Source organism: Silene latifolia, chromosome 9 (assembly GCF_048544455.1).
Source record: "Silene latifolia isolate original U9 population chromosome 9, ASM4854445v1, whole genome shotgun sequence".
In the NCBI taxonomy this organism is placed as follows: domain Eukaryota; kingdom Viridiplantae; phylum Streptophyta; class Magnoliopsida; order Caryophyllales; family Caryophyllaceae; genus Silene; species Silene latifolia.
Genome location: NC_133534.1, coordinates 154,303,149 through 154,328,036, shown reverse-complemented (window position 1 = coordinate 154,328,036; position 24,888 = coordinate 154,303,149). Strand labels below are relative to the sequence as shown.

Here is a 24,888-nt window from a genome sequence, read left to right as displayed (position 1 = left end):
GGATTGAAATATACTGGTGGATAAGATAGTTGAAAGGATCAGGAGTTTGGGGTCAAGGAAGCTTTCTTATGCTGGACGACTGATCTTGATAAAAGCAGTGCTCAGTTCCTTGCACAGTTATTGGGCTAGGATTTTTATCCTCCCCAAAACTGTCATTGGCAAACTAGAGGCTATTTGCAGATCTTTCTTGTGGTATGTTAATGATAGCAAGGAGAGCCCAATGCTGGTTTCTTGGGAAACAGTTTGCAGAGCAAGGAAGTAGGGGGGCCTAGGGATCAGAGATTTTCATGCCTAGAATCTTGCGGCCATAGGTAAATATGCTTGGTGGGTGGCTCAAAAGACTGACCACCTTTGGGTCAAATGGGTGCATGCCATCTACATCAAGAATTCCAACTGGGAAGAGTATGAACCAGGAGTTAACAGTAGCTGGGCTTGGCGTAAAATATGCCAGGTCAAACTTTTACTTAAGGATTACATTTTCAGAGCTGATATAGAACACTATAACAGCAAGATAGGGTATCAGTTGCTGAAACCAGATATGGACAAGGTGACGTGGTATCCATGGGTGCTAAATCAGTGGATCATTCCTAAACAGGCTTTCCTTTGTTGGGTGATTGCTCATCAGAGATTAACAACTCAGGATAGGCTGCTTAGAATGCACATTATTCAGAGTAACCTGTGTTTTCTGTGTGGATTACATGAAGAGTCTCATGAGCGTCTCTTCTTCTCATGTGCTTTCAGTCAAAGATGCAGAGATTTAATTGCTAATTGGTGTATGATTGAGTTGCCATGTTCAGAGGTGATTCAGTGGTGGGTTCAGTTGCGAGACCATAGTGCTTGCAGGAAGAAGATTATAGCAGTGATATTAGCCAGCATAATGTATAACATCTGGAATGTACGAAATGTTAGCAGGGTGGATGGTTTTGTCAGCAGACCTGAGTGTCTTCTGCAACGGGTCAAGAATGAGGTGAAAATGCGCGTAGGACATTTACAGTTTAACAGTAGCAATACTAGTGCTTTAGCTTGGATTGCATACATTAGACAGCACTAAACTTGATGAGTATGTATGAAAGAGTACAATGTAATTGTATGGGATACTTTTGATTCTAATGAGAAGCTTACCTTTACCCAAAGAAAAAGGTCACCTACCTTGCCTAGTTCTTGAGCTTTCCTTATGGATGAACAAGATTCAATAGTAGAATCTCTCCCCAAGGATTTGTACCAAGGTAATCCCTCTTAATACTTTTACTAATTTGTTACTAGAAATGAGTAGAAGTACGCCAAAATTAACAACTAATATTATTGTATACTACTACTAGTAATGGGAATAATATTAGAGATATGTTAGTTATTCTTTCATATTAGTTCTTCACAAGATCTAGAGAGAATATACAGAAATTATCAATATAATTATGTTGTAAGAATGAATGAATTATAGAGAACAATTCACAATATAATGAGAGAGGAAGGGGGTCACGGTTTCATAGGGTGTATGGGGAGCACACTCTCTTTTTAAGACACCCTTTTTCTCTTATCTAAGTATAGGGTAGGGTGTTGTTCTTGTTATATGCAAAAGGCACATCATTATGTCCTTAAGCATGCTAATAAAATAATTAATAAAACAACACCCACTATCACACCCTATATTTCGGTTTAACCTCATAATAGGTGACCTCCATTTTAACTTTGTCAATTGTCAATTTGTGTAGTGTGACATATTGGACATGTTACTAGACATGTTACTTAATAATGCATTTTTAACTTATTAAAAATCATTATGTAAATAAAATAAATCACATACAAAATTAACTAGTAATTCACAATTACAAGTACTTAAAATGGGTCATAGAATTATAAAATACAACTACTTGTATTTATAATAAACCATTCATTCTTATTGTAATTGTTTCATAAACAATAATAAAATCTAAGTGATAAAACAATTTAATTAATTAGTACGAATCTTATTTAATCGAATTACAATAAGATACGTATTTTCACTCACAAAATCATCCGTTCAATTTTAAGGAATTAATTAAATTGTATCAACATACAGTTAATTAATTAATCAATTAAGAGTGTTACCCTAGATGTATGACCTTAAGGGATCAACTGATCACCACCGTCATACGACAGTAATGTCAAACTCTAGTCAGCCAATCATTACCGATTAATGTGGATCAGTTGACAATAAAATGTTACAATCTATTATGTACTCTTAATATGAGATTTAAACATGTGATCGCATTATTGTCGAGGACACATACTCCAAAAATCTCCCACTTGTCCGCGACAAGTGTGCGTCACCAATTCCCTTGTCCTATTACTATCTCCCACTCAATGCAAGGTGTCTTGCAGGTCGTACTTACCTTTGATCATATCATGAGTGGTTTCCTCGATCTGGAGAATAACTTTCTGGCCGGAATTATCTACCATAGATACCTTCCGAGCGTGGCCACGCATTTCAGTTCATTGCTCCTCGAGTGGCCTTGAGATATAAGATAACCCTGACAGGGATGGACAATTCTGATTGCACTCTTAGCCACAGCTCATCATGACCCAAAACATGTCCATAAGACCCAGTTATGAAGGTCGCCGAACATAAATCAAAGTCACTCTGAAACTGTGCCATCTTGGGCGAACATTCATTAGTCAAAGAATCGACTCATAAGAATACCATAGTAGCTCTTGCCACGACCAGGCTATAAAAATTGCCAGAACTCTATTAGCGGTCATTTCCCAACAGAGTGTCCCATACAGTCTGCCTATGTGATCGACTAGTCATCTCTCATGACTCTATAGCACTTGAACTTGCCAGCAATCGCATCACACTCTAGTTACTTCGAGATGTCACCTCATATAAGCAACGAGGGGTCAATACTATGTTAATCCAATTCACTTTAATAGGGTTCAATGTTGTCCTTACAACCTATTGGATATAACAAAGTAATAGAAGAGTTTTTAATAACACTCAAACGATGAATGCATTATCACATATGTAAAATTGATATCACATCAATTGCACATAATCTATAATCCGTACTCAATATTGAATACAACTATACATCTCAACTCAATTGAAATGGCATGACCTATCATGCATAGCCTATGAAAAGGCCTTGGTTAGCAAGTTTTAGCAACACTTTTCACTTTCCCTAACCTTGTACCATTTCCCTTTGTATAATCTTTATCATAATAACCTTTTGAGTACATGTCCAGATCCAATCTAGAGATAGGTTCTTTAGCCTTGGAATCACTCCGACTGTCCTCACAGTGTACATGGATAGGACCTTCGGTTGTTGAAATGAACTACCATGGTTCCTCCAATTCATAAAACCGAATCCTAATAACATTCCTTCCTACTTGCATTTTTCATAATTATAAGTGTACTCAATTTTCGTTGTAAATTTCTCATTGTTCTATTGCCTAGAGCGTATTTAGCATATATCCTCCTTAATTAATATAGCCAAGATGGTTCTCTAACCATCCTAGTGTGATTAGAATATGGTTATCGTGTAACAGCTTGCACATAAATCCATATCAATTCTGATCACGAAGCTTCATTTCTTTAGTGCTCTAAGAGAACTAATCAATGAACTGTATGGCTATATTGAGACTTCTCTCAAAAATTCGATTTCTAACTTTTCGTTATACTCCAAGTATACGAAATTAAAGAATGGTGATACATCTAAGCGTAATGAATTAATCCCGCAGCGGAAGCAAGTGAATTCAATTTCTACATGTTCAATGCCTTTGAACTTGACTAGACTCTTATCAATATAAGAATATTCATTTAACGCTAATATCCTCTCAGAACTATCTTTATAGGTCTGGATACCTTAAAGGTGTATTATTCTTCTCCTAAGTCTTCCATCATTCACAATTTGAGAAATGTTTATCACATGATCAAAATATACAATTCAACTCTTGATATCTACTTAAGACTTCCTCTTAAGTTCGCATCCTACTTTAGGATTGTTGCGATTTATAAAACTCATGCAAGATGATTTTAAAATCCAACTATATCAAATCATATCCGAATACAATCGATCTGTGCTCAAATTAACCTTGCGGTCTTAATTCCCCGGAATTTCTCAAAGCTTTCACTCAAGAGAAATTCCAATCTAATGATAGTTCTAATTACTAATCTTTCAATCTAGCAAAAAGACATATCAACAGACGACAAAACCGAAATGGAAGAATTCATGCTAACAAACAATCCTAATTCATGCCATGGTTCACCTCATCCCCAATCAAAACAATTAGCTACGCATGACTAAAACTAAAACAAATTCCAAATTGATAACAAAGAACAAGATTGACATGATTGAATTAAAATAAAACACAAAAGACAAGAGATGAATTTCTGGAATTAAATTGGCAAAACAAGAATTGAATTAACAAGAATTAAAAGAACAAAGGATTTGCATAAAACTTACTAATTCGAATTAAAGAACAAGGTATCGAAATCGAGGTTTCCGTCGCCCAAGCTAGATCTAAAACTGAGTTTTTTCAATAATGAAAAACATAACCTAAAAGTTGCTGCGTTCTACTGATAAAAAGATACTGAAAGTTAATTACAAGTTGGGCTTTTAAAAGTCTAACACGAAGAAACAAGTATCAGCTCGAAAACTGGTCGATCGACCGGTCAGCATGGTCGATCGACAAGTTGTAGCAGTCCAGTGGCGTCTGATGAGCTTCAGTGGTCGATCGACTTTACAGCATAGTCGATCGACTGGTTGTGCTGTGCAGAAACACTTCTTTTCTCCAAAAACAGCTCCTCACTCCAATGCACGGATCCCGAGGTGAGTGAGTACGACTCTCGTTCTCCTGGGCTTCCTTGAAGTTGCCTCCGAAGGACGAATTAGGCTTGATTTAGCTTACTTCCACTCATTCCTACAATAAATCATAGAAAATGCAAAGTAAACCGTTTCGGGAGAAATAGTAGCCTTAAGCTAACAATTATGCATAGAAACGCATGCCAAAACCACAGATAAAGTGTATAGAATATGCACGTATCAAATCTCCCCAAACCAAACCTTGCTTGTCCCCAAGGAAGCACTATGACCCGTATAAAAACTAAATGGAGAGGAGTATATCTCAGAGCTAACTACAAGCCAATGCCAAACCGTTTAATGCACATAGTCAACTACTGCAAAGCTTAAATCAAGTGAACAAATTTATGCATATCATAGAATTAAATCGGGCGTTCGACCTTGCAAGACTCATACATTCGGACTCTCCCGGGTCACTCTTCTCTCAGCAAAGCAAATGGTAAGATTATATGTAAAAGACAGGGAAGAAAAATACAGTCTCTCACCTAGACTGCGACCGACAAAACATGTATGCTTGACTAGCATGAATAACGATTCTAGCTACCGTACATACGCACAACCACCGTCAAGGACTATTACATGCCGAACTATTGCAAGATTTGGGTATGTGAGGTTAAGTGGGAAAGAAGGGCAAAACAATTATGGGAAAAAGTGAAGGTAAGAGCCAAGCTAGTACCTATCCAACCATCAGAAACCTTATCCCTTCCTCCAACTCAACATATTAACCATGCCTTTAAAAGACTAGGCATCACAAAATCCCAAGACAAACGCCTCCAATTCATGAAATAAGCATATGAGGCGCGTTCTTATTCAACCAAAACCTTATTATTTTCAAAACTCGTTTTTTTTTCTTCTTCTTTCTGTTTCAATCTTTTTCTTTTCTTTCATTTTCACCTTTTTTTTCAACTTCTGAACTGGTGGTCGATCGACCAGTGATGGCAGTCGATCGACCACCCTGCACATTCCAGTAATCTCTGCCAGGTAAACACATCTCTTTCTCTTTTTTTTTTCTTCTAAATTTCTATCTTTCTTTCCTTCAAAAAGACACAACCCCTTCACTTCTCATCAATACTCACTCCATCAATACAAACGAACCAAAACCGCTTCTAATCCGACAAAAATTTCTCTACTACTTCCTAGCTTGGCACAATGGTAGGCTAAGTATGGGATGTAGTTGAGGGCAACTGGCAGTTATTGCTTATAGTGGAGTTAATGGGGTAAAACGAGAAAGGGGGAGGATGCAATAGTTCTCAAAACATGCAATACCGACCACAAACCAATGCGTATAGGCAATAAGCAATCAAAACTCATACACGTGCAAAACATGAAATGAAGGGAGTACTACTCTCAATCCTAAATTAACCGGTCATGAATGTCACCAGTTATAGGCTCTATATCTCAGAAAGTATAAGTAGTTTGCCAAAAGTAATGAGTCAAGTCTAATTACCCGAAATGAACTCCATAACAAAATTTGAGAAATCACTTATAATTCTCGCTAAACAGGTGTGAAAAGGGCATGGGATGGCATATTTGACTAATAGTGCAAAATCATCATTAATAACTCCAATCCGACTCAACTATATGCAAAAGTAAACGTGATATTTTTTATTTTTTTGATTTTTTTGAATTTTCAATTTTTTTCTTTCTTTTTTTCTTTTTTTTTTTTTGAATGAATGAAAATAAAAAAAAACAAATGCAAACAGAAACGCACTAAACATGTGACTAAAATGCAATAAAAAGAAACAAATGCAGATGCAAAACAAAAGTCATATGCAAATACCCTCCCCAAACCAAAACGCACAATGTCCTCATTGTGCTCAGCAGCAAATCACCAGCAGAAAAATGGGAGAATAAAAGCGTAAAAAATAAAAGGAAGCTAATAAAGAAAGGAAGAAACTCACAAAATACGACCTCCCCAAACCAGCCAAAAACGGGGAGGTCACCAGCATCTAATCTCCACCATCGTAATCAGAGTCACTGTCCTCTCCGGACCCCGAGTCGCTCCCCTCGTCCGCCTCGGCAGTAGGCGGTGGCTCTCCGGGAAGTGGAGGCACCAGCAGTAGTAGTGGGAGGGGGTCTCTGGCGGTGAGGGTAGCCGCCCACAGGAGGGACAAAGTAGGAAGGGTGAGTCCAGTCACCCTGTGGGAGCATCCCTCCCCGGGCTAACTCCTCGTAAACCGGGTAGAGGGCTAGAGTCGTGTCTAGCCTGTGCTGGTCAAAGCTCCTGCACAAATCACCCAAGACACGTGACATTGCCCTCTGGTCCATGATCGGAGGGACAACCAAAGGAGTAGGTGGTCGAAAAGTTGCCGGGTAGCCAGTGGGAGCAGGAGTGGAGGAAGAGGGTGCATGTCCAGTGGAGGCACGAGCTCTCCTCGAGGTGCTAGCAGTAGCAGTGGCCGCCACCAGAGGAAGCTTGTAGCTAGGCAAGGGCGGCCGAGCTGCCCCCTCAACAGTGGTAAGGGGCAGGACAGGAGGGTAGCCAGTGACAGGGATGCGGTCACAGATGAAAGAATCCATCTTCCACCGCATCTGTGTATCAACCCAATAGACAGCCCTCGCGTAAGGAAGGTCCATGAAACGTAGGTCAGGGTCGATGGGGTCCTCCTGTCAAGAGAAAAGTAAAACAAGGCGGTTGGCGATACGTGTCACCAACCCACCACAAGCAATGGTGGTCAAGGTGCCCTCACTTACAGTCTGAAAGTGAGCGGCAGTCAAGTAGGCAATGTTATAGATACGGGCTGTCCGACGTTCAACGTTGAGATAGCCCGCCAAGATCGAAAGCTCAATATTATTAACATTATTAGACTCTTTACGGCCAAAAATGGTATTACCCATTAGCCGTTGAAAATAACGAAGAGGGGGCAAATGGACGGAAGTGCCCGTCCTTTTAGACCCGTAAAAGTCACTGATACAAGACCACATGACTCGAAGAGTATCGGAGGTGTCCGAGGTTCTGCCCTCGAAATAAAGACCCGGAAAACCAGCAAAATCAGCCAAAGTCAGAGAGTAGTTGACATTGAAAAGTCGAAAGGAAATGGAAGGTTTGGTCTTATCAGCCACGAAAGCATTCGAGTCAAAAGCAAAAGACGAAAAGAATTCAAGGGTCAAAACATAATACGTGAACTCAGCCATGTCCACTAAAACTGTCATACCCGTTTCATTTAGCAGGGACACAACCGACTCATAACAACCTAATTTCTCCAAAGTATCTTTGTGGAGAAATCGTGTAGCTGTAACTTTCATTTTTGAAACAAAAAGAGAAAACTTAGCACGTTGCGTAGAAGTAGCAAAGATAACCTGCGGATAGTCAGGTAGACTATTCGTAGTAGCCTGTATCACCAGTAGCGGTCCGCGTGGCCGCTTGGGAGGGCCTTGGCTCGATTGTCCCTCTTGTATGTGCTCTTTCCCTTTTGTCATTTTTGTTACCTGCAATTAACTCATTAGCAACAAGAAATCCCCTAACAATGTGAATTGAAGAAAACCCGAATCACAATCAAAACTGAAATGCAAATTAGGGTTTCGAAAAAAATTGGGGGAAACGGCTTTAAACACATCCTAGCTGCTTATTTGCTTTGAAAATCAAGGGGGAAAGGGTAGAATAAGCGATTAAAGCATACAAAAGACAAGAAATCAATCCCAAAAATCGATTTCCCCAAATCGATTTTTCCATCTCAAATGCATATAACTCGAAAATTTCGCATAAAAACCACAATAAAATCGAAAATAGAGCATGGAAATGAGATTAGAGACATACCTTGAAGAAATTTTGAAGATTAAAGCAAGAGAAACAAGTGCAAGACGGGATTTTAGGTGAAAATCGCGAGAAGGGGGAGGAAACTTAGGGTTTGCTTAAGAGTTTATGTGTTTGTGAAAGTGAAGGAGTGAAAGAGTGAAACTTCCCTTTTAGTTGTAATCTGCTCCCGCGGAGTGGTCGATAGATCACTCTTCTCGGTCGATCGACCGGTCTGTCATTTAACAGCTTCTGGAGTCTCGTGTATTGGTCGATCGACTCATTGACCCAGTCGATCGACCAATTTTCCTGCACAGTAGCTTCTGTTTTCTCCGCTGCAGTCGATCGACTGAACCACTTAGTCGATCGACCGCTAGAGCTGGCAATCGGACTTTAATTCGTCAAAAATTCAATTTGCCATCATAACTTCCTGTCTTCCTCTCACAAAAATCCAGCATTCCACCTACGCACTTCGCATAAAATAAATGCCTGCAAAAATTATCAAAGGTGCGCACATTCCCAAACCAAGAAATTGCAAATTAAAAGAAATTAAAGAATTCAAAAACTCAAAATGCAAATTAAAAGAAATAATGAAATAAAATTCCTAAATTACAATTAATTACAACCTGGGTTGCCTCCCAGTTAGCACTAGTTTAAGAGGTCCCGCACGACCTTTTTACCTCACTTTGCATCATCCGATAACGGGCCGAAGTACAATACCTCGACTTTCCCAACATAAGCATCTGATGCATGATAATGCTTCACATATTGGCCATTAACCTTGAACCTTTCTCCAGCAGAGGTCTCCAATTCAACTGATCCGAACTTTGTGACTGTTGTGACCGTGTAAGGGCCAGTCCACCTGGATTTCAGCTTACCAGGAAATAAACGGATACGAGCATTAAAAAGGAGTACCTTATCGCCAATATGGAACTCGCGCTTGATGATTCTCTTGTCGTGCCAGCGCTTTGTTTTCTCCTTGTAGATCCTTGCATTGTCATAGGCCAGCAGCCTAAATTCCTCTAGGTCATTCAGCTGTGTCATGCGTTTCTCACGAGAGAGGTTAGGATCCAAATTCAAATCACAAATAGCCCACCATGACTTACGCTCTAATTCAACAGGTAAATGACATGTCTTACCATAAATCAATCGGTATGGTGACATCCCGATTGGCGTTTTAAACGCAGTTCTATAAGCCCATAAGACATTATCTAACTTAAGGCTCCAATCCTTCCGTGATTTAGAAACAACTTTAGCTAAGACTTCTTTCAATTCTCTGTTAGAAACCTCAACCTGACCACTAGTTTGGGGATGATACCCCAAACCTCTACGATGTTGGATACCGAATTTAGTCAATAAAGCACTAAGTTGTTTCTCTTTAAAATGCATTCCCCCATCGATAATGACAACCCGAGGGACACCAAAACGAGGGAAAATGATCTTTTTAAACAGTTTAATCACGGCCTTTGCATCGCAATGGGTAGTAGCAATAGCTTCCAGCCATTTGGATACATAATCTACAGCTACGAGGATATATTTATTACCTTGACTGCTCGGAAAAGGTCCTTGATAGTCAATGCCCCAGACATCGAAAATCTCAACCTCAAGAATGCCTACCTGTGGCATCTCATGTCTCTTGGAAATATTCCCCGATCTTTGACAAGCATCGCACTCAGCAACAAAATTGCGACAATCTGCATGCAAAGTTGGCCAATAGAAACCAGATTGGAGTACCTTAGCTACAGTCCTGGACGGACCGTGATGACCACCATAAGCAGAAGAGTGGCAAGCCTCTAGGATATCCTTCACCTCCCATTGAGGTACGCATCTCCGGATGAGACCGTCTGCGCATTCCTTGAAAACATAAGGATCATCCCAAAAATATTGTCTAGCATCATAGGCGAACCGCTTCTTCTGCTGCCATGAAAGCTCGGGTGGTATCCTACCTGTCACAGCAAAGTTAGCAAAATCAGCAAACCACGGAGGTGGATAAGACCCTAAAGTAGTAATAGCTAACAGACTCTCATCAGAAAAAGAATCATTAATAGGTAACGAATCCTCCCTTTCGTCAGTGCAGAGACGAGATAGGTGGTCAGCCACCACATTCTCAGCTCCTTTCTTGTCTTTGATCTCCAAATCAAACTCCTGCAAAAGGAGTATCCACCTCAAAAGCCTCGGCTTCGCATCTTTCTTAATAAAGAGAGTCTTCAACGCTGCATGGTCAGTATAAACAATAACCTTAGAACCCAACAAATAAGACCGAAATTTGTCTAAGGCAAAAACTACAGCTAAAAACTCCTTCTCAGTGGTAAAATAATTGATTTGAGCCTCATCCAGAGTTCGGCTCGCATAATATATGGCATTCAAAGCTTTGTTCTTCCATTTGTCCAAAAAAAACAAAGACCGACCGCATAATCGCTGGCATCACACATGATCTCAAATGGGAGGTCCCAATCAGGCGGCTGAATGATTGGCGCAGAAACTAGGGCCTCCTTTAACCTGTTAAAAGCGGTAAGGCACTCATCAGTTGTGGGTTAATATCCGTATACTACCCTTTAATTGCAGGACTATAACGTAAATTTAAACATGCAATTTATAGTCATAAAACGATAAACACAATGAAATGATTAATGTATAGAAATAACCTCGGGTCCTTTAAATTGCGGCGTAAAGAACAGAAATCAAAGCAGATTTCCTCCTAATCGTTGCACCCAAGACTTTGTCCGAGATATGCCCTTGTGCTAGAACAGTGTTCTCCGATTGCCTTGCAATATAGGGAGAACTGATGTGAGTTTTGTCGAGATGAGAGATCTCGGGTTTTTCAGAGGAGTATACTCTTCAAAACCCTAGTTTTTCTGCAAATGAAATTGTCTAGGTCAAAAGGAGAGGGAGTCTCTCCTTTTGTTTGGTTCGGCCGGACCGAGTGCAAGCATGGGGAAGTGGGCTTCCACTTCCTCTTAATTTTAGCTCGAGGTCCGATTCACCAAATGCTAAAATGTATATGACGGGTTTATATTATAAACTGTTATCGGTTATCGGAAATTAAGGCATCAGCTAATAATACGGGTTAGCTGAATTATTAATACGTGTCCGACGAAACAGTATTGTATAATTATTTTTAATATACATTTAATTAAATATAAATCACGTATATTTAATTTTACGAATTAAATGGTTAATTCGCCTTAGCCCATGATATTTAATCCGTATTAAATATAATATCTCAACATCACATATTTGACTAATTACTAGTCAAATAACTCGGACTAACTGGTTAGTCAATTTTTGGCATCTATATGACAGTATTTTCATACCGTCACATCTCTCGAACGTATCCTATAGGTGTGACTTTTAGGGACCAGTTGATCACCGCCATCAGTATGACAATAACGTCAAACTTATCTAGCAAGCCAACCGTTATTGATAAACGTGGATCAAGTGATAATAATACCAAAATATGCCCTTTGATCCTTTTAGAGGTTTATAAGTCCTTGCACTAATTGTTAAGGACACCAACCCCAACAAGCTCCCACTTGTCCGTACAAGTGTGTGTGCAATGACGTTATCCGCACTAACTGGAGGACACAAGCTCCAACAAACTCCCACTTGTCCGTACAAGTGTACGTGCGATAACCGATTCTCATATTCATTTAAAAATTTCTCCCACTCAATGTAAAACAATTTGCAGATCTGGATCCACAAAGGTCGTATTTTACAATCGATCTGTATCTAGAGTGGTTTCCCCGACTAGAGAGTAACTTAACTGATAAAACGAATCCGTATCCGAGCATGGCCATGCATTTCGATTCTGACTCCTCGAGTGGCCCCGAGAAATATCGAGTACCTGATAAAGGCTGAATATTTCCTTCAACTCGACTCCTTCCGATCTAAGCACAGCATGAAATGACCCAGAAAAAATCTACTTGGCCCCCTGTTACGGATGACCGTGAGAAAGAAACCAAAGTCACCCAAAATCTGCCGTAGTCTCAAGAGACAGTCGGTGGTCAACAGAATCGACTCTTAGGATCACCATGGAAGTCCTATCCACGACCGGGCAACGAATGTTGTAAAACATTTAGGACTCCACGTCGATGTCACAATTGTGTCCTACGAAATATCCGTATAAATCGCCTCTGTGATTGGTCAGTCAACCGGTTGACTTATGGCTCGTTGAACCCACCATCAACCAACGTCACAGAATAATTGCCAGAGTTATCAGCTCATGTGGGCAATTAAGGACTAACAAGATATGATGTTTGTTCAGTTCACTTTGTGGTGTTCAAAATTGTCGTACAATTCCACATGAAAAACAAAATATATAAAATATCAAAACGATGATGTTGTATAGAGTACAAAAGCGAATGAATCTAATCCATAAAAGAGTAATACAACTTAGGAACACGTTTAATTCCCATGGAATTAACGTGCCCTTCATGCTTATCTTGTCGTAATGCTTTAGTGAGAGGATCTGCTATGTTATCATCTGTAGCAATCTTTTCTATCACTACTGTCTTTTGCTCCACGTAATCCCGGATTAGATGAGCTTTCCGTTGTACATGTCTAGACTTGTTACTAGACTTTGGCTCCTTAGCTTGGAAGATGGCACCACTATTGTCGCAATAGATGGTGATCGGGTCATTCGAACTAGGCACTACAGAGAGCCCATGTAAGAATTGACGCATCCATATCGCTTCCTTTGTAGCTTCAGACGCGGCATAGTACTCGGACTCGTCGTAGAATCTCTTTGTAACAGTTTGTTTCGAACTCTTCCGGTGGCTGCGGCGCCATTAAGAGTAAAAACGAATCCAGACTGAGATTTCGAGTCATCTCGATCCGTTTGGAAGCTAGCATCTGCGTAACCGGTTGCGCATAGCTTTTGTTCGCCTCCATAAGTCAATGCCCAATCTTTAGTCCTCCGGAGGTACTTAAGAATGTTCTTGACAGCCAACCAATGTGGTTCACCTGGTTCTTTGTTGGAATCGACTTGTCATACTCAATGCATATGCCACGTCCGGACGTGTGCATATCATGGCATACATGATTGATCCTATAGCCGAAGCATAAGGAATCCGTGTCATGCGCTCTTTCTCTTCCGGTGTCTCTGGTGCCTGAGACTTGCTCAAATGCACCCCTGGAGCCATAGGAAGAAACCCCTTCTTGGAGTTAGTCATCTTTGAATCTCTCTAGGACTTTGTCTATGTAAGACTCCGATCGAGAGATAACATCCGTCGTGATCTATCTCGATAGATACGGATGCCTAGAATTCTTTGTGCCTCTCCCAGATCTTTCATCTGGAAATGGTTTTTCAACCATACTTTCACCGAAGTTAAGAGAGGTATGTCATTCCCAATCAGGAGTATGTCGTCAACATACAATATTAGGAAGACAATCTTGCTCCCACTCGACTTGATATATAGACATGGTTCCTCGACCGATCGAGTAAATCCATTGTCTTTTATCACTTGGTCGAAGCGATGATTCCAACTCCTTGATGCTTGCTTAAGTCCATAAATGGAACGCTTAAGCTTGCACACTTTCTTAGGATGTCTTTGGATCGATAAAACCTTCGGGTTGTACCATGTACAACTCTTCCTCCAAAAAGCCGTTTAAGAAGGCGGTTTTCACGTCCATTTGCCAAATTTCATAGTCATGAAAAGCGGCGATCGCTAAGATAATCCGAATGGAACGCAGCATGACTACGGGTGCAAAAATCTCATCGTAGTGCAAGCCTGGCACTTGGGTGAAACCTTTAGCAACTAGTCGTGCCTTGTAGATATCTTGCTGACCTTCCACAGAATGCTTTATCTTGTAAAGCCATTTGCATTGAAGGGGACGAACCTTAGCAGGTAAGTCAACAAGATCCCACACGTTGTTCTCATACATGGAGTCCATCTCGGATTGCATGGCCTCAAGCCATAGCTTTGAGTCAGAACTTGTCATGGCACCTTTATAGGTTGCGGGTTCACTACTCGTTAAGAGTAGAACGTCATCTATGTCATGTTCCTCGACCATACCAATGTATCTGTCCGGAGGAATAGAGACTCTTCCCGACCTCCTAGGTTCCTCAGGAATATTCACCGCAGCCGGGATTGAAGGAACAGGTTCCTCCAATGGTTGCTCGGTGTTTGGTTCTGGAATCTCCGACAGGTCGAAGGTTCTATCACTCTTTGCATTCTCAAGAAATTCCTTCTCCAAGAATGTCGCACTGGCCGCAACAAAAACGCGTTGTTCGGTTGGCGAATAGAAGTAATGACCACGTGTTCCTTTAGGATAACCTATAAAGTATGTCTTGACCGATCGCGGGCCGAGCTTATCCTCGTGTCTCCACTTGACATAACCTCGCAGCCCCAAACCCGAATAAAGGACAAGTTAGGGACCGTTCCCTTCCATATTTCATATGGAGTCTTGTCAATGACTTTAGACGGACTTCGGTTAAGTATTAGAGCGGCGACATAAGAGCATAACCCCATAATGAATCGGGTAAAACCGTGTGACTCATCATGGATCGAACCATATCAAGTAGTGTTCGATTTCTCCGTTCGGACACACCATTCAACCGAGGTGTTCCGGTGGAGTTAAGCGTAGGGCAATCCCACGAGTCCTTTAGGTGTTGATCAAACTCGTGAGAAAGATACTCGCCACCACGATCCGAACGTAGTGTTTTAATCTTTCTACCTAATAGGTTCTGTACCCTATTTTGGTATTCCTTGAATTTCTCAAAGGATTCACTTTTGTGCTTCATTAAGTAGACATAACCATATCTACTCAAATCGTCCGTGAAAGTGATGAAATACCTATAGCCTACTCGTGCGGTGATTGACATAGGACCACATACATCCGTGTGTATGAGCCCTAATAGGTCAGCAGCACGCATTCCAACACCTTTGAAGGAAATCCGAGTCATTTTACCGATGAGACATGATTCACACGTGCCAAATGATTGAAAATCAAAGGCCGAGATAGCTCCATGTTTGATGAGCTGTTTTACGCGTTTCTCATTAATGTGTCCCATACGGCAGTGCCATAGATACGTTTGATCTTTGTCACCAACCTTTAACTTTTTATTCATTACGTGTAATATTTCCGTGGTCTGATCTAAAACATAAATTCCGTTCATGGAAACTGCCTTGCCGTAAATCATATCGTGTAATGAGAAAATGCAAGCATTGTTTTCTATTACAAATGAAAAACCAAGTTTATCAAGCGTTTTAAACCGAAATAATGTTTTTGGAATGACTAGGTACATAATAGCAGTCATATAATGACAACTCAAATCCGCTTGGAAGCTGGATCACATATGTCCCCTTGGAGATGGCAGCTACTCTTGCTCCATTCCCAACACGCAGGTCCACCTCACCCTTTACGAGGGGTTCGATGTTTCGGAGCCCCTGCACATGATTACACAGATGAGAACCACAACCAGTATCAAGTACCCAAGTTCCGTAACTTGCGTGGTTAATCTCAATCATATGAATAAAAGTAGAAGAGAGAGAAGACATACCAACAGGTTTAACACGACCTGCCTTTAAGTCCTCATGATAAACAGGACATGTGCGTCTCCAATGCCCGGTCTTGTGGCAATGATGGCATTCCATGTTTTCACTCTTGCTCTTTGTCATGCCTGATGAGTTACTCGCCTCACCAGGACCACTCTTCCCCGAACCCGACTTCTTGAACTTCGCCTTACCTCTTTGTTAGGTTTGCCGGAGCTTTGCCCTTACCTTTCCCTTTGTTTGACACAACGAGGACATCTGTTTGAACTCCCATGAACTTCATGTCCTTCTCGGTCATGTACGAGAAGGGAGTGCGATTCATGGGGAGTTTTCTTCAAATCATTCATATAGTAATTCGCTCGAAATTGCGAATAACCATCGTGGAGTGAGTGAAGAATACGGTCGATAACAATATTCTCGCTGATGTTACCGTTAAAGGTCTCCGACTTCTCGACATTCTCAATCATCTTTGAGAATGTGTGGGCTAACCGGTTGGCCCTTTCGGAGTTTCGCATCAAAGAAGCGAGTGGTATGCTCATAGGTCACGATTCTCGGTGCTTTCGAGAATTCCTTAGTGAGCGTGGTGAAAATCTTGTTTGCACCTTGGGCTATGAAGCGTTTCTGCAAATTGGGTTCCATTGCAAAAATAAGTACGTTCTTTACCGCACCCGCTTCTAAAGCGAAATCGTTATACTTGTCGATCTCGTTTATTCCAGCCGTGGGGCCGGGGTTTAACGGCATGGGCTCAAGCAGATATCTGAGCTTTCCGTCGCGGCGGCAGCATTCCGTAATCTTTGCCTCCCGATCCGCGAAGTTGGATCCGTCATTCTTCACCGAGTAGACCGATTCATCGACTCATGAAGATCCTAAGCCAGGACTCACGGTCCAAAGTGGCACTTGGCATTGGGTTATCACTTGAACCAGCCATTTGTTGTTTAGCAGTTTAAAACGTGATCTACACTGAAAAAGAAAGAAAAACAAAACGAAATAAGCAACTCATCGAGGTGATTTAAGTCTATTTTAAAATTCATTTTAAACATGTAGACTCTCGCACTTGCATAATTGATCTCCCTCAAGAATGATACAAGTGATCCCAAGACTCAATTTACGTAAATTGATAAGCCAACTGTTTAGCTAATTCTTCCGGAAGAACTCTTGGTCGATAGATTTCAGTAAATCCTATCTATAGTCCACCATAGTCACAGGATCGTACGAGTGACCATAGTGTTGAGATAAAATAGGTCAATCAGTTCCAACTTACCCGACGTAGAAGGGGTCATAGTATGCCTACCGACGAAGAAGGGACTCATTGGAGTTTGACCTATAAAGACCGTTCTCAATTTTGGTTTATACGAGGAAGATCCCATCAACAAAATTATAATTCATTTTAAGTGAACGAATAACTAGCGTCGGTCGTGAATGAATTTATTTGGATGATGGCTTAAAACGTGTGACATGAGAATGTCAATGAAAACTAACTCGTGACCTCTATATGTGTCAGTTTTCATGCAATAATTAGGTGGTTTGGTTTTTAGGCGGAAAATGATGCAAATTATCGTAACAATAAATAAATAAAGTAATGCAATACGTAAATAAAAATTTCCTAGTGTGGCCTATCCTAGTAAAAGAACATAATACAACTTTGGAATCCACCGTTGGACCCGAAAAGCTTGTCTTGATGTTCCATCTTGATCCAAGTAGCGGGAGTGAGCATCTGGTCTCCATCTTTGGTCTTCTCAAAAATTACAATTAAAATTACAAAATATAAACCTATTTACATTCTAATTAAAACTGTAATTACAAGTGAAAAAACCAAAACGGAGATACAAGATCTCAAAATACAACCAAGACCGTGTTCCATCATTACGGTAACACGTTCTACTAAGGCCACACTAAGTTACAACCGCTTGTAAAATTAAATACGTAATTAAAAGGCATTCACGGCATTCATAAATTAACGATAAATAAAAATGCATCAACTAAAAACAAATTCATTCGTGACATAATTCCGTAATTATGTTAAATTTATCCAAACCACCTTTTAATGATTAAAATTCATGTGATAAAACCGCTTCTATCATTTAATTTTAATCCATAATAATCCGTCATTTTAAAGACGCTTTAAAACAACTATATGGTACGTGAGTGAATCGATTCACTATTAAGCGAGTGTACTATATCCGTATAAAGTACATATTGAAGCCATAAGAAAATTTAAATCAAAAGAAACAAATTTTCAAAGCTGTTAAAGACGAAATCCCTCGATCCAGGGACATAAGTGCTCGATCGAGGACCAAGAGGGCTCGATCGATCGAATCGCAAGTCGATCGAGAGGTATGCTAATCAGAGGTGCTCGATCGACTAAAGCGGTGGTCGATCGAGTACCTATATCAACAAAACTACTCGATCGAGTACGAGGACAACTCGATCGAGCAAAGTAGGTTTAGAAAAGGGGTCGATCGAGTACAACGGGGACTCGATCGAGCAAAAGGTTTTTGAAACGAGGTCGATCGAATACAACAGGGACTCGATCGATCAAAAACAAGATAGAAACAAAGACTCGATCGAGTAGAAATACGCTCGATCGAATGCTTAAGTGGCTGAAACTTCAAAACCCTCGTGAAAACAGTTTGTCTGGACAAAATCAATTGTAATTTTGATCAAAAACGCATCAAAACAAATTTAACAATTGACAAAAACTTGACATGTTGCTATAATCTCTGTATAAAATAACAACATGTAAAAACAACATGAAATTTGAAACAAAAAACAGCCGTGTAAAACATGGCACGGCTTGGTTTTCGAGACAAAACAACAACAAGAGCAACCGTGTAAACAAGACACGGTTCCCAATGCAACCAAAAAACGCAGCAAAAAAAAAAAAAAATTTTGCGAGTAAAACAAATGGTGCCGAGATAAAATTTTAACCAAAATTCATCGTTTCAACAATCGTTTGATGAAAAACACATATAAAAATTTACGTGGCCTCGCTCTGATACCACTTGTGGGTTAATATCCGTATACTACCCTTTAATTGCAGGACTATAACGTAAATTTAAACATGCAATTTATAGTCATAAAACGATAAACACAATGAAATGATTAATGTATAGAAATAACCTCGGGTCCTTTAAATTGCGGCGTAAAGAACAGAAATCAAAGCAGATTTCCTCCTAATCGTTGCACCCAAGACTTTGTCCGAGATATGCCCTTGTGCTAGAACAGTGTTCTCCGATTGCCTTGCAATATAGGGAGAACGGATGTGAGTTTTGTCGAGATGAGAGATCTCGGGTTTTTCGAGAGGAGTATACTCTTCAAAACCCTAGTTTTTCGCAAATGAAATTGTCTAGGTCAAAGGGAGGGAGTCTCTCCTTTTGTTTGGTTCGGCCGGACCGAGTGCAAGCATGGGGAAGTGGGCTTCCACTTCCTCTTAATTTTAGCTCGAGGTCCAGTTCACCAAATGCTAAAATGTATATGACGGGTTTATATTATAAACTGTTATCGGTTATCGGAAATTAAGGCATCGGCTAATAATACGGGTTAGGTTTGAATTATTAATACGTGTCCGACGAAACAAGTATTGTATAATTATTTTTAATATACATTTAATTAAATATAAATCACGTATATTTAATTTTACGAATTAACTGGTTAATTCGCCTTAGCCCATGATATTTAATCCGTATTAAATATAATATCTCAACATCACATATTTGACTAATTACTAGTCAAATAACTCGGACTAGTTCTTGGTTAGTCAATTTTTGGCATCTATATGACAGTATTTTCATACCGTCACATCTCTCGAACGTATCCTATAGGTGTGACTTTTAGGGACCAGTTGATCACCGCCATCTGTATGACAATAACGTCAAACTTATCTAGCAAGCCAACCGTTATTGATAAACGTGGATCAACTGATAATAATACCAAAGTATGCCCTTTGATCCTTTTAGAGGTTTATAAGTCCTTGCACTAACTGTTAAGGACACCAACCCCAACATCAGTAAATTCAAAGACAACATCCTTAAGGAGCAAATGTGTAAGTGGTTTAGCAATTTTTGAAAAATCCTTAATGAAACGCCGGTAAAAACCAGCGTGACCAAGGAAACTCTTTACTCCTTTAACATTCACGGGAGGAGGTAATTGCTCAATCACCTGCACCTTTGCCTTATCAACATGTATACCTTTATCAGAAATCAGATGCCCTAACACAACTCCCTCATTGACCATAAACTGACACTTTTCCCAGTTTAAAACAAGATTAACATCTATACAATGCTGCATGACTTTATCAAGGTTCGCTAAACAACGATCAAAGTCACTACCATAAACTGAGAAATCATCCATGAATACTTCCATAATATTCTCTATATAATCAGAAAAAAATCCCATCATGCACCTCTGAAAGGTAGCAGGGGCGTTACACAATCCGAAAGGCATTCTACGATATGCAAAAACACCCTTTGGGCAGGTAAAAGTGGTCTTACTCTGATCGTCCGGATGAAAAGGGATTTGAAAGAACCCTGAATATCCGTCTACAAAACAGAAAAATTTGTTAGAAGCAAGTCTTTCAGTCATTTGGTCAACAAAAGGGAGGGGGAATTGGTCTTTCTTGGTGGCGGCATTTAACTGTCTATAATCAATGCACATCCGCCACCCTGTCACTACTCGAGTTGGTATTAATTCATTTTTATCATTTTTAACCACGGTAGTCCCTCCTTTCTTCGGGACTACCTGAACTGGGCTAACCCACTTGGAGTTGCCAACTGTATAAATAATACCTGCATCGAGTAGTTTCATCACCTCAGCCATAACAACTTCCTGCATCTTTGGGTTCAACTTGCATTGACCCTGTCTGTAAGGCTTGTGGCCTTCTTCCAACTTTATCCTGTGCATACAAACATCAGGGCTGATGCCCTTAATGTCGTCTAAAGAGTAACCCAAAGCCTTCCTGTTTTTCTTAAGCACACACATCAAAGCAGACAGCTGGTCATCATTAAGCTTAGAGCTAACAATGGTAGTCCGCTCCGTATCATCTAGAAAAACATACTTAAGATTAGGAGGAAGTGGCTTACGCTCCAGCACCTTTACCTCTACAGCATAGACAGAATCATCTTCAATGGTGTAGCAAGTGTTTACCAAGTTCTCGTTGGCCAAGCTCAAGAGCATCTCATCTTCTTCCTCATTGAGCTCGTAGCTCTCCATTGAGGCTACCAAAGCATCTGGCTCCTCAGCATTCTCCACTGTATTACCTGCATACTCACCTAAACGGGTTAGATTAGCTAAGGGATCATTGGCTAAGGATTCCCTCCAATTACAAGTAACAGCCTTGTCAACAATATCAATGGAATAACACGTATCCTCATCAGTAGGTTCAGTCGCCTTGTGAGCAAGACTGAACTCAATGGTGTCATCCCCTACCTCTAAGATGATGGTTCCGCGTTTGACATCTATTACAGCCCCAGCTGTATGTAAAAACGGTCTGCCTTAAATAATAGGTATGTGACTGTCCTCTGCAATGTCCAAAACAACGAAATCGACAGGAATAAAAAACTTACCCACTCGAACGGGTACATCCTCTAGAACACCTATAGGTCTCTGAGTCGATCTATTTGCCATCTGAACGATAATATCGGTCACCTTAAGTCTGCCAATGTTTAACCTTTCGCAAACAGAATAGGGCATGACACTGACACTGGCCCCTAAGTCACAAAGGGCCTTTCCAATTACGTGGTTACCTATAGTGCAAGGAATTGAAAAACTACCCGGGTCTTTTAATTTCGGTGGCACATTAATTTGCGAAAGAGCATTACACTCTTCCACAAAAGCAACATTACCATCATCACGAAAATTTCTCTTACGATTTAAAATATCTTTCATGAATTTAGCGTAAGAGGGTACCTGGGTAATTAGATCAGTGAAAGGGACCGTTACCTCGAGATTCTGGACCATCTCCAGAAACTTACCAAACTTACGCTCCAGCGTAGTAGCCTTCAAACGCTCCGGATACGGATCGCAACACGGCCGTAGGATCAGTAACCTTCGGCTTCCGTAGGTTTAAAACCCCGTCAAATCATCAATGAGTGAAGAATCATGCGGACTAGTTGACGGATTTGCATCCTCGCTCTCGGAGTTCCAACGATCGATCGATCGATATGAGTGGTCGATCGACCAACTTGGTTAGGCGTGAACAGTTCCTGTTCAGAATTGAGTTCGTCAGGTGATCCAGTCGATCGACTGGTGATGTTGGTCGATCGATGATCTTTGGTGTGAATAGTTTCGATTTAAACTATTTTATCTCGACGCTTCGATCGATCGATCGACAATGTTGGTCGATCGACCAGAAGTACTGGCAATTGAGCTCGTTTTTGCACCAGAATTTAAACGAGCTTCTTCAACATTTCCCGAGTCTTCCTTTGGCTCGTCGGGACTTTCATAAGAGAGGCCACTTCTGAGATTAATGGCATTAATCGTCTCAACCGGCCCTTCACATTTGCTTGAAGAATTAGCAACTTGCTTAGCCTCCATATTCTCCAATTGCTTCACAAAATTCTTTGAGGACTCAATCCCGGCTGCTTCCATATTCGCCACTTGAACCAAAAGGAGTTGGACCATCTCTCTCAACTTCTCGATCTCATCTGAGTTTTGAACAGGTATTTCAACTTTCTCCTTGGAAGCTTCAGAAATCTCGAGCTTCTCGAGACGGGCAGTAATAGAAGTTATAAGTGTCACAACGGCACTCATTTCATCACTTTGCTTTCGTGACTTTCCACGTGAACTCCCAAACTCCGCTCTATGAACTGCCATCTCCTCAATAGTGTTCCAACCTTTACTTTGACCGGTATTGTTTTGGAACCTGCCATTAGCAGCTGCATCCAGGATGACCTTATAATCATCATATAGAGCATTATAAAATAGGTTGCAAAGATACCATTGCTGGAAACCATGGTGAGGGACAGCTCGGACCAAACTTTTGAAACGTCCCCATGCTTCACAAAAATCCTCATCGGCTCCTTGCTGGAAACTTGTGATTTTACTTCTCAAGGCGTCGGTCTTTGAAAGTGGAAAGTACTTCTTGTAGAAGGCTAATGCTAGAGATGTCCAGTCCGTGACTCCAGTTGCTACCCTATCAAGGTAGCGGTACCAATCTCGCGCTGAATCCTTCAAAGAGTATAAGAACATCAACCCCTTTACTTCATCCTGAGTCACCCCAGCTGGTATAGGTATGGAACAGCAGTGGTCTGTGAAAATATCCATATGCTTCAAGGGGTCCTCATCTGGTAGACCAGCAAACATATTTCGCTCCACTAAATCGATATAAAAAGAACGAAACTCGAAGTTACCGGTAGTAGGGGTAGGTAACTGGTGCCCCTTTGGAAGATGGTGTTCCTTTGGCTGCAGATTATCATATATTGTAGCCATAATTGCCAAAATGAGAGTACTCAAGTCTTCCTCTCAAAAACCTGTCTTCTAACTATGCAAAAGCAAAACTAGAAGCAAAGGTAAGCAACGGCCTCAAGGAACTTTAGTTCCTTGAGACAAGAAAAATAAACTAAAATAAAGCAAACAGAATTACACCGTCTCCCCGGCAACGGCGCCAAAATTTGATACCGTCGTTTTGTATCAAAATTAAATTTATAATTCCAAACTAAAACTATAGCTAGTGATAGTAAGGGTCGAACCACAGAGAGACAAGGTTGATTTTGTTTGCTATTTTTCAGTCTATAAAAGTAACAATTAATTGGGGGGTTTTGAGATTGGTTGACTAATTGACTAAATGCTAAATGAAATTTCTCAACAGGATAAAAAGGGGATCGGGAAATTCGGTTCACCACGGCAATGGTCAGGACAATAAGGTAGCAGAAATCCAATAAAACGGTCTCAGGGGGTTTAAGCAAGCCTTTCGATCTGTGCTCAAATTAACCTTGCGGTCTTAATTCCCCGGAATTTCTCAAAGCTTTCACTCAAGAGAAATTCCAATCTAATGATAGTTCTAATTACTAATCTTTCAATCTAGCAAAAAGACATATCAACAGACGACAAAACCGAAATGGAAGAATTCATGCTAACAAACAATCCTAATTCATGCCATGGTTCACCTCATTCCCAATCAAAACAATTAGCTACGCATGACTAAAACTAAAACAAATTCCAAATTGATAACAAAGAACAAGATTGACATGATTGAATTAAAATAAAAGACAAAAGACAAGAGATGAATTTCTGGAATTAAATTAGCAAAACAAGAATTGAATTAACAAGAAATAAAAGAACAAAGGATTTGCATAAAACTTACTAATTCGAATTAAAGAACAAGGTATCGAAATCGAGGTTTCCGTCGCCCAAGCTAGATCTAAAACTGAGTTTTTTCAATAATGAAAAACATAACCTAAAAGTTGCTGCGTTCTACTGATAAAAAGATACTGAAAGTTCATTACAAGTTGGGCTTTTAAAAGTCTAACACGAAGAAACAAGTATCAGCTCGAAAACTGGTCGATCGACCGGTCAGCATGGTCGATCGACTACTTGTAGCAGTCCAGTGGCGTCTGATGAGCTTCAGTGGTCGATCGACTTTACAGCATAGTCGATCGACTGGTTGTGCTGTGCAGAAACACTTCTTTTCTCCAAAAACAGCTCCTCACTCCAATGCACGCATCCCGAGGTGAGTGAGTACGACTCTCCTTCTCCTGGGCTTCCTTGAAGTTGCCTCCGGAGGACGAATTAGGCTTGATTTAGCTTACTTCCACTCATTCCTACAATAAATCATAGAAAATGCAAAGTAAACCGTTTCGGGAGAAATAGTAGCCTTAAGCTAACAATTATG

General features: G+C 40.5%; 1 non-coding gene across 1 annotated transcript; it reads left to right on the top strand.

Moving 5' to 3' along the window:
- The first annotated feature begins 23,004 nt into the window (after nucleotides 1-23,004).
- LOC141603650 (small nucleolar RNA R71) lies at nucleotides 23,005-23,111 on the top strand. The gene has a single exon (XR_012525510.1). It is a non-coding gene; the product is annotated as a small nucleolar RNA R71 (small nucleolar RNA).
- The last annotated feature ends 1,777 nt before the right edge of the window (nucleotides 23,112-24,888 follow it).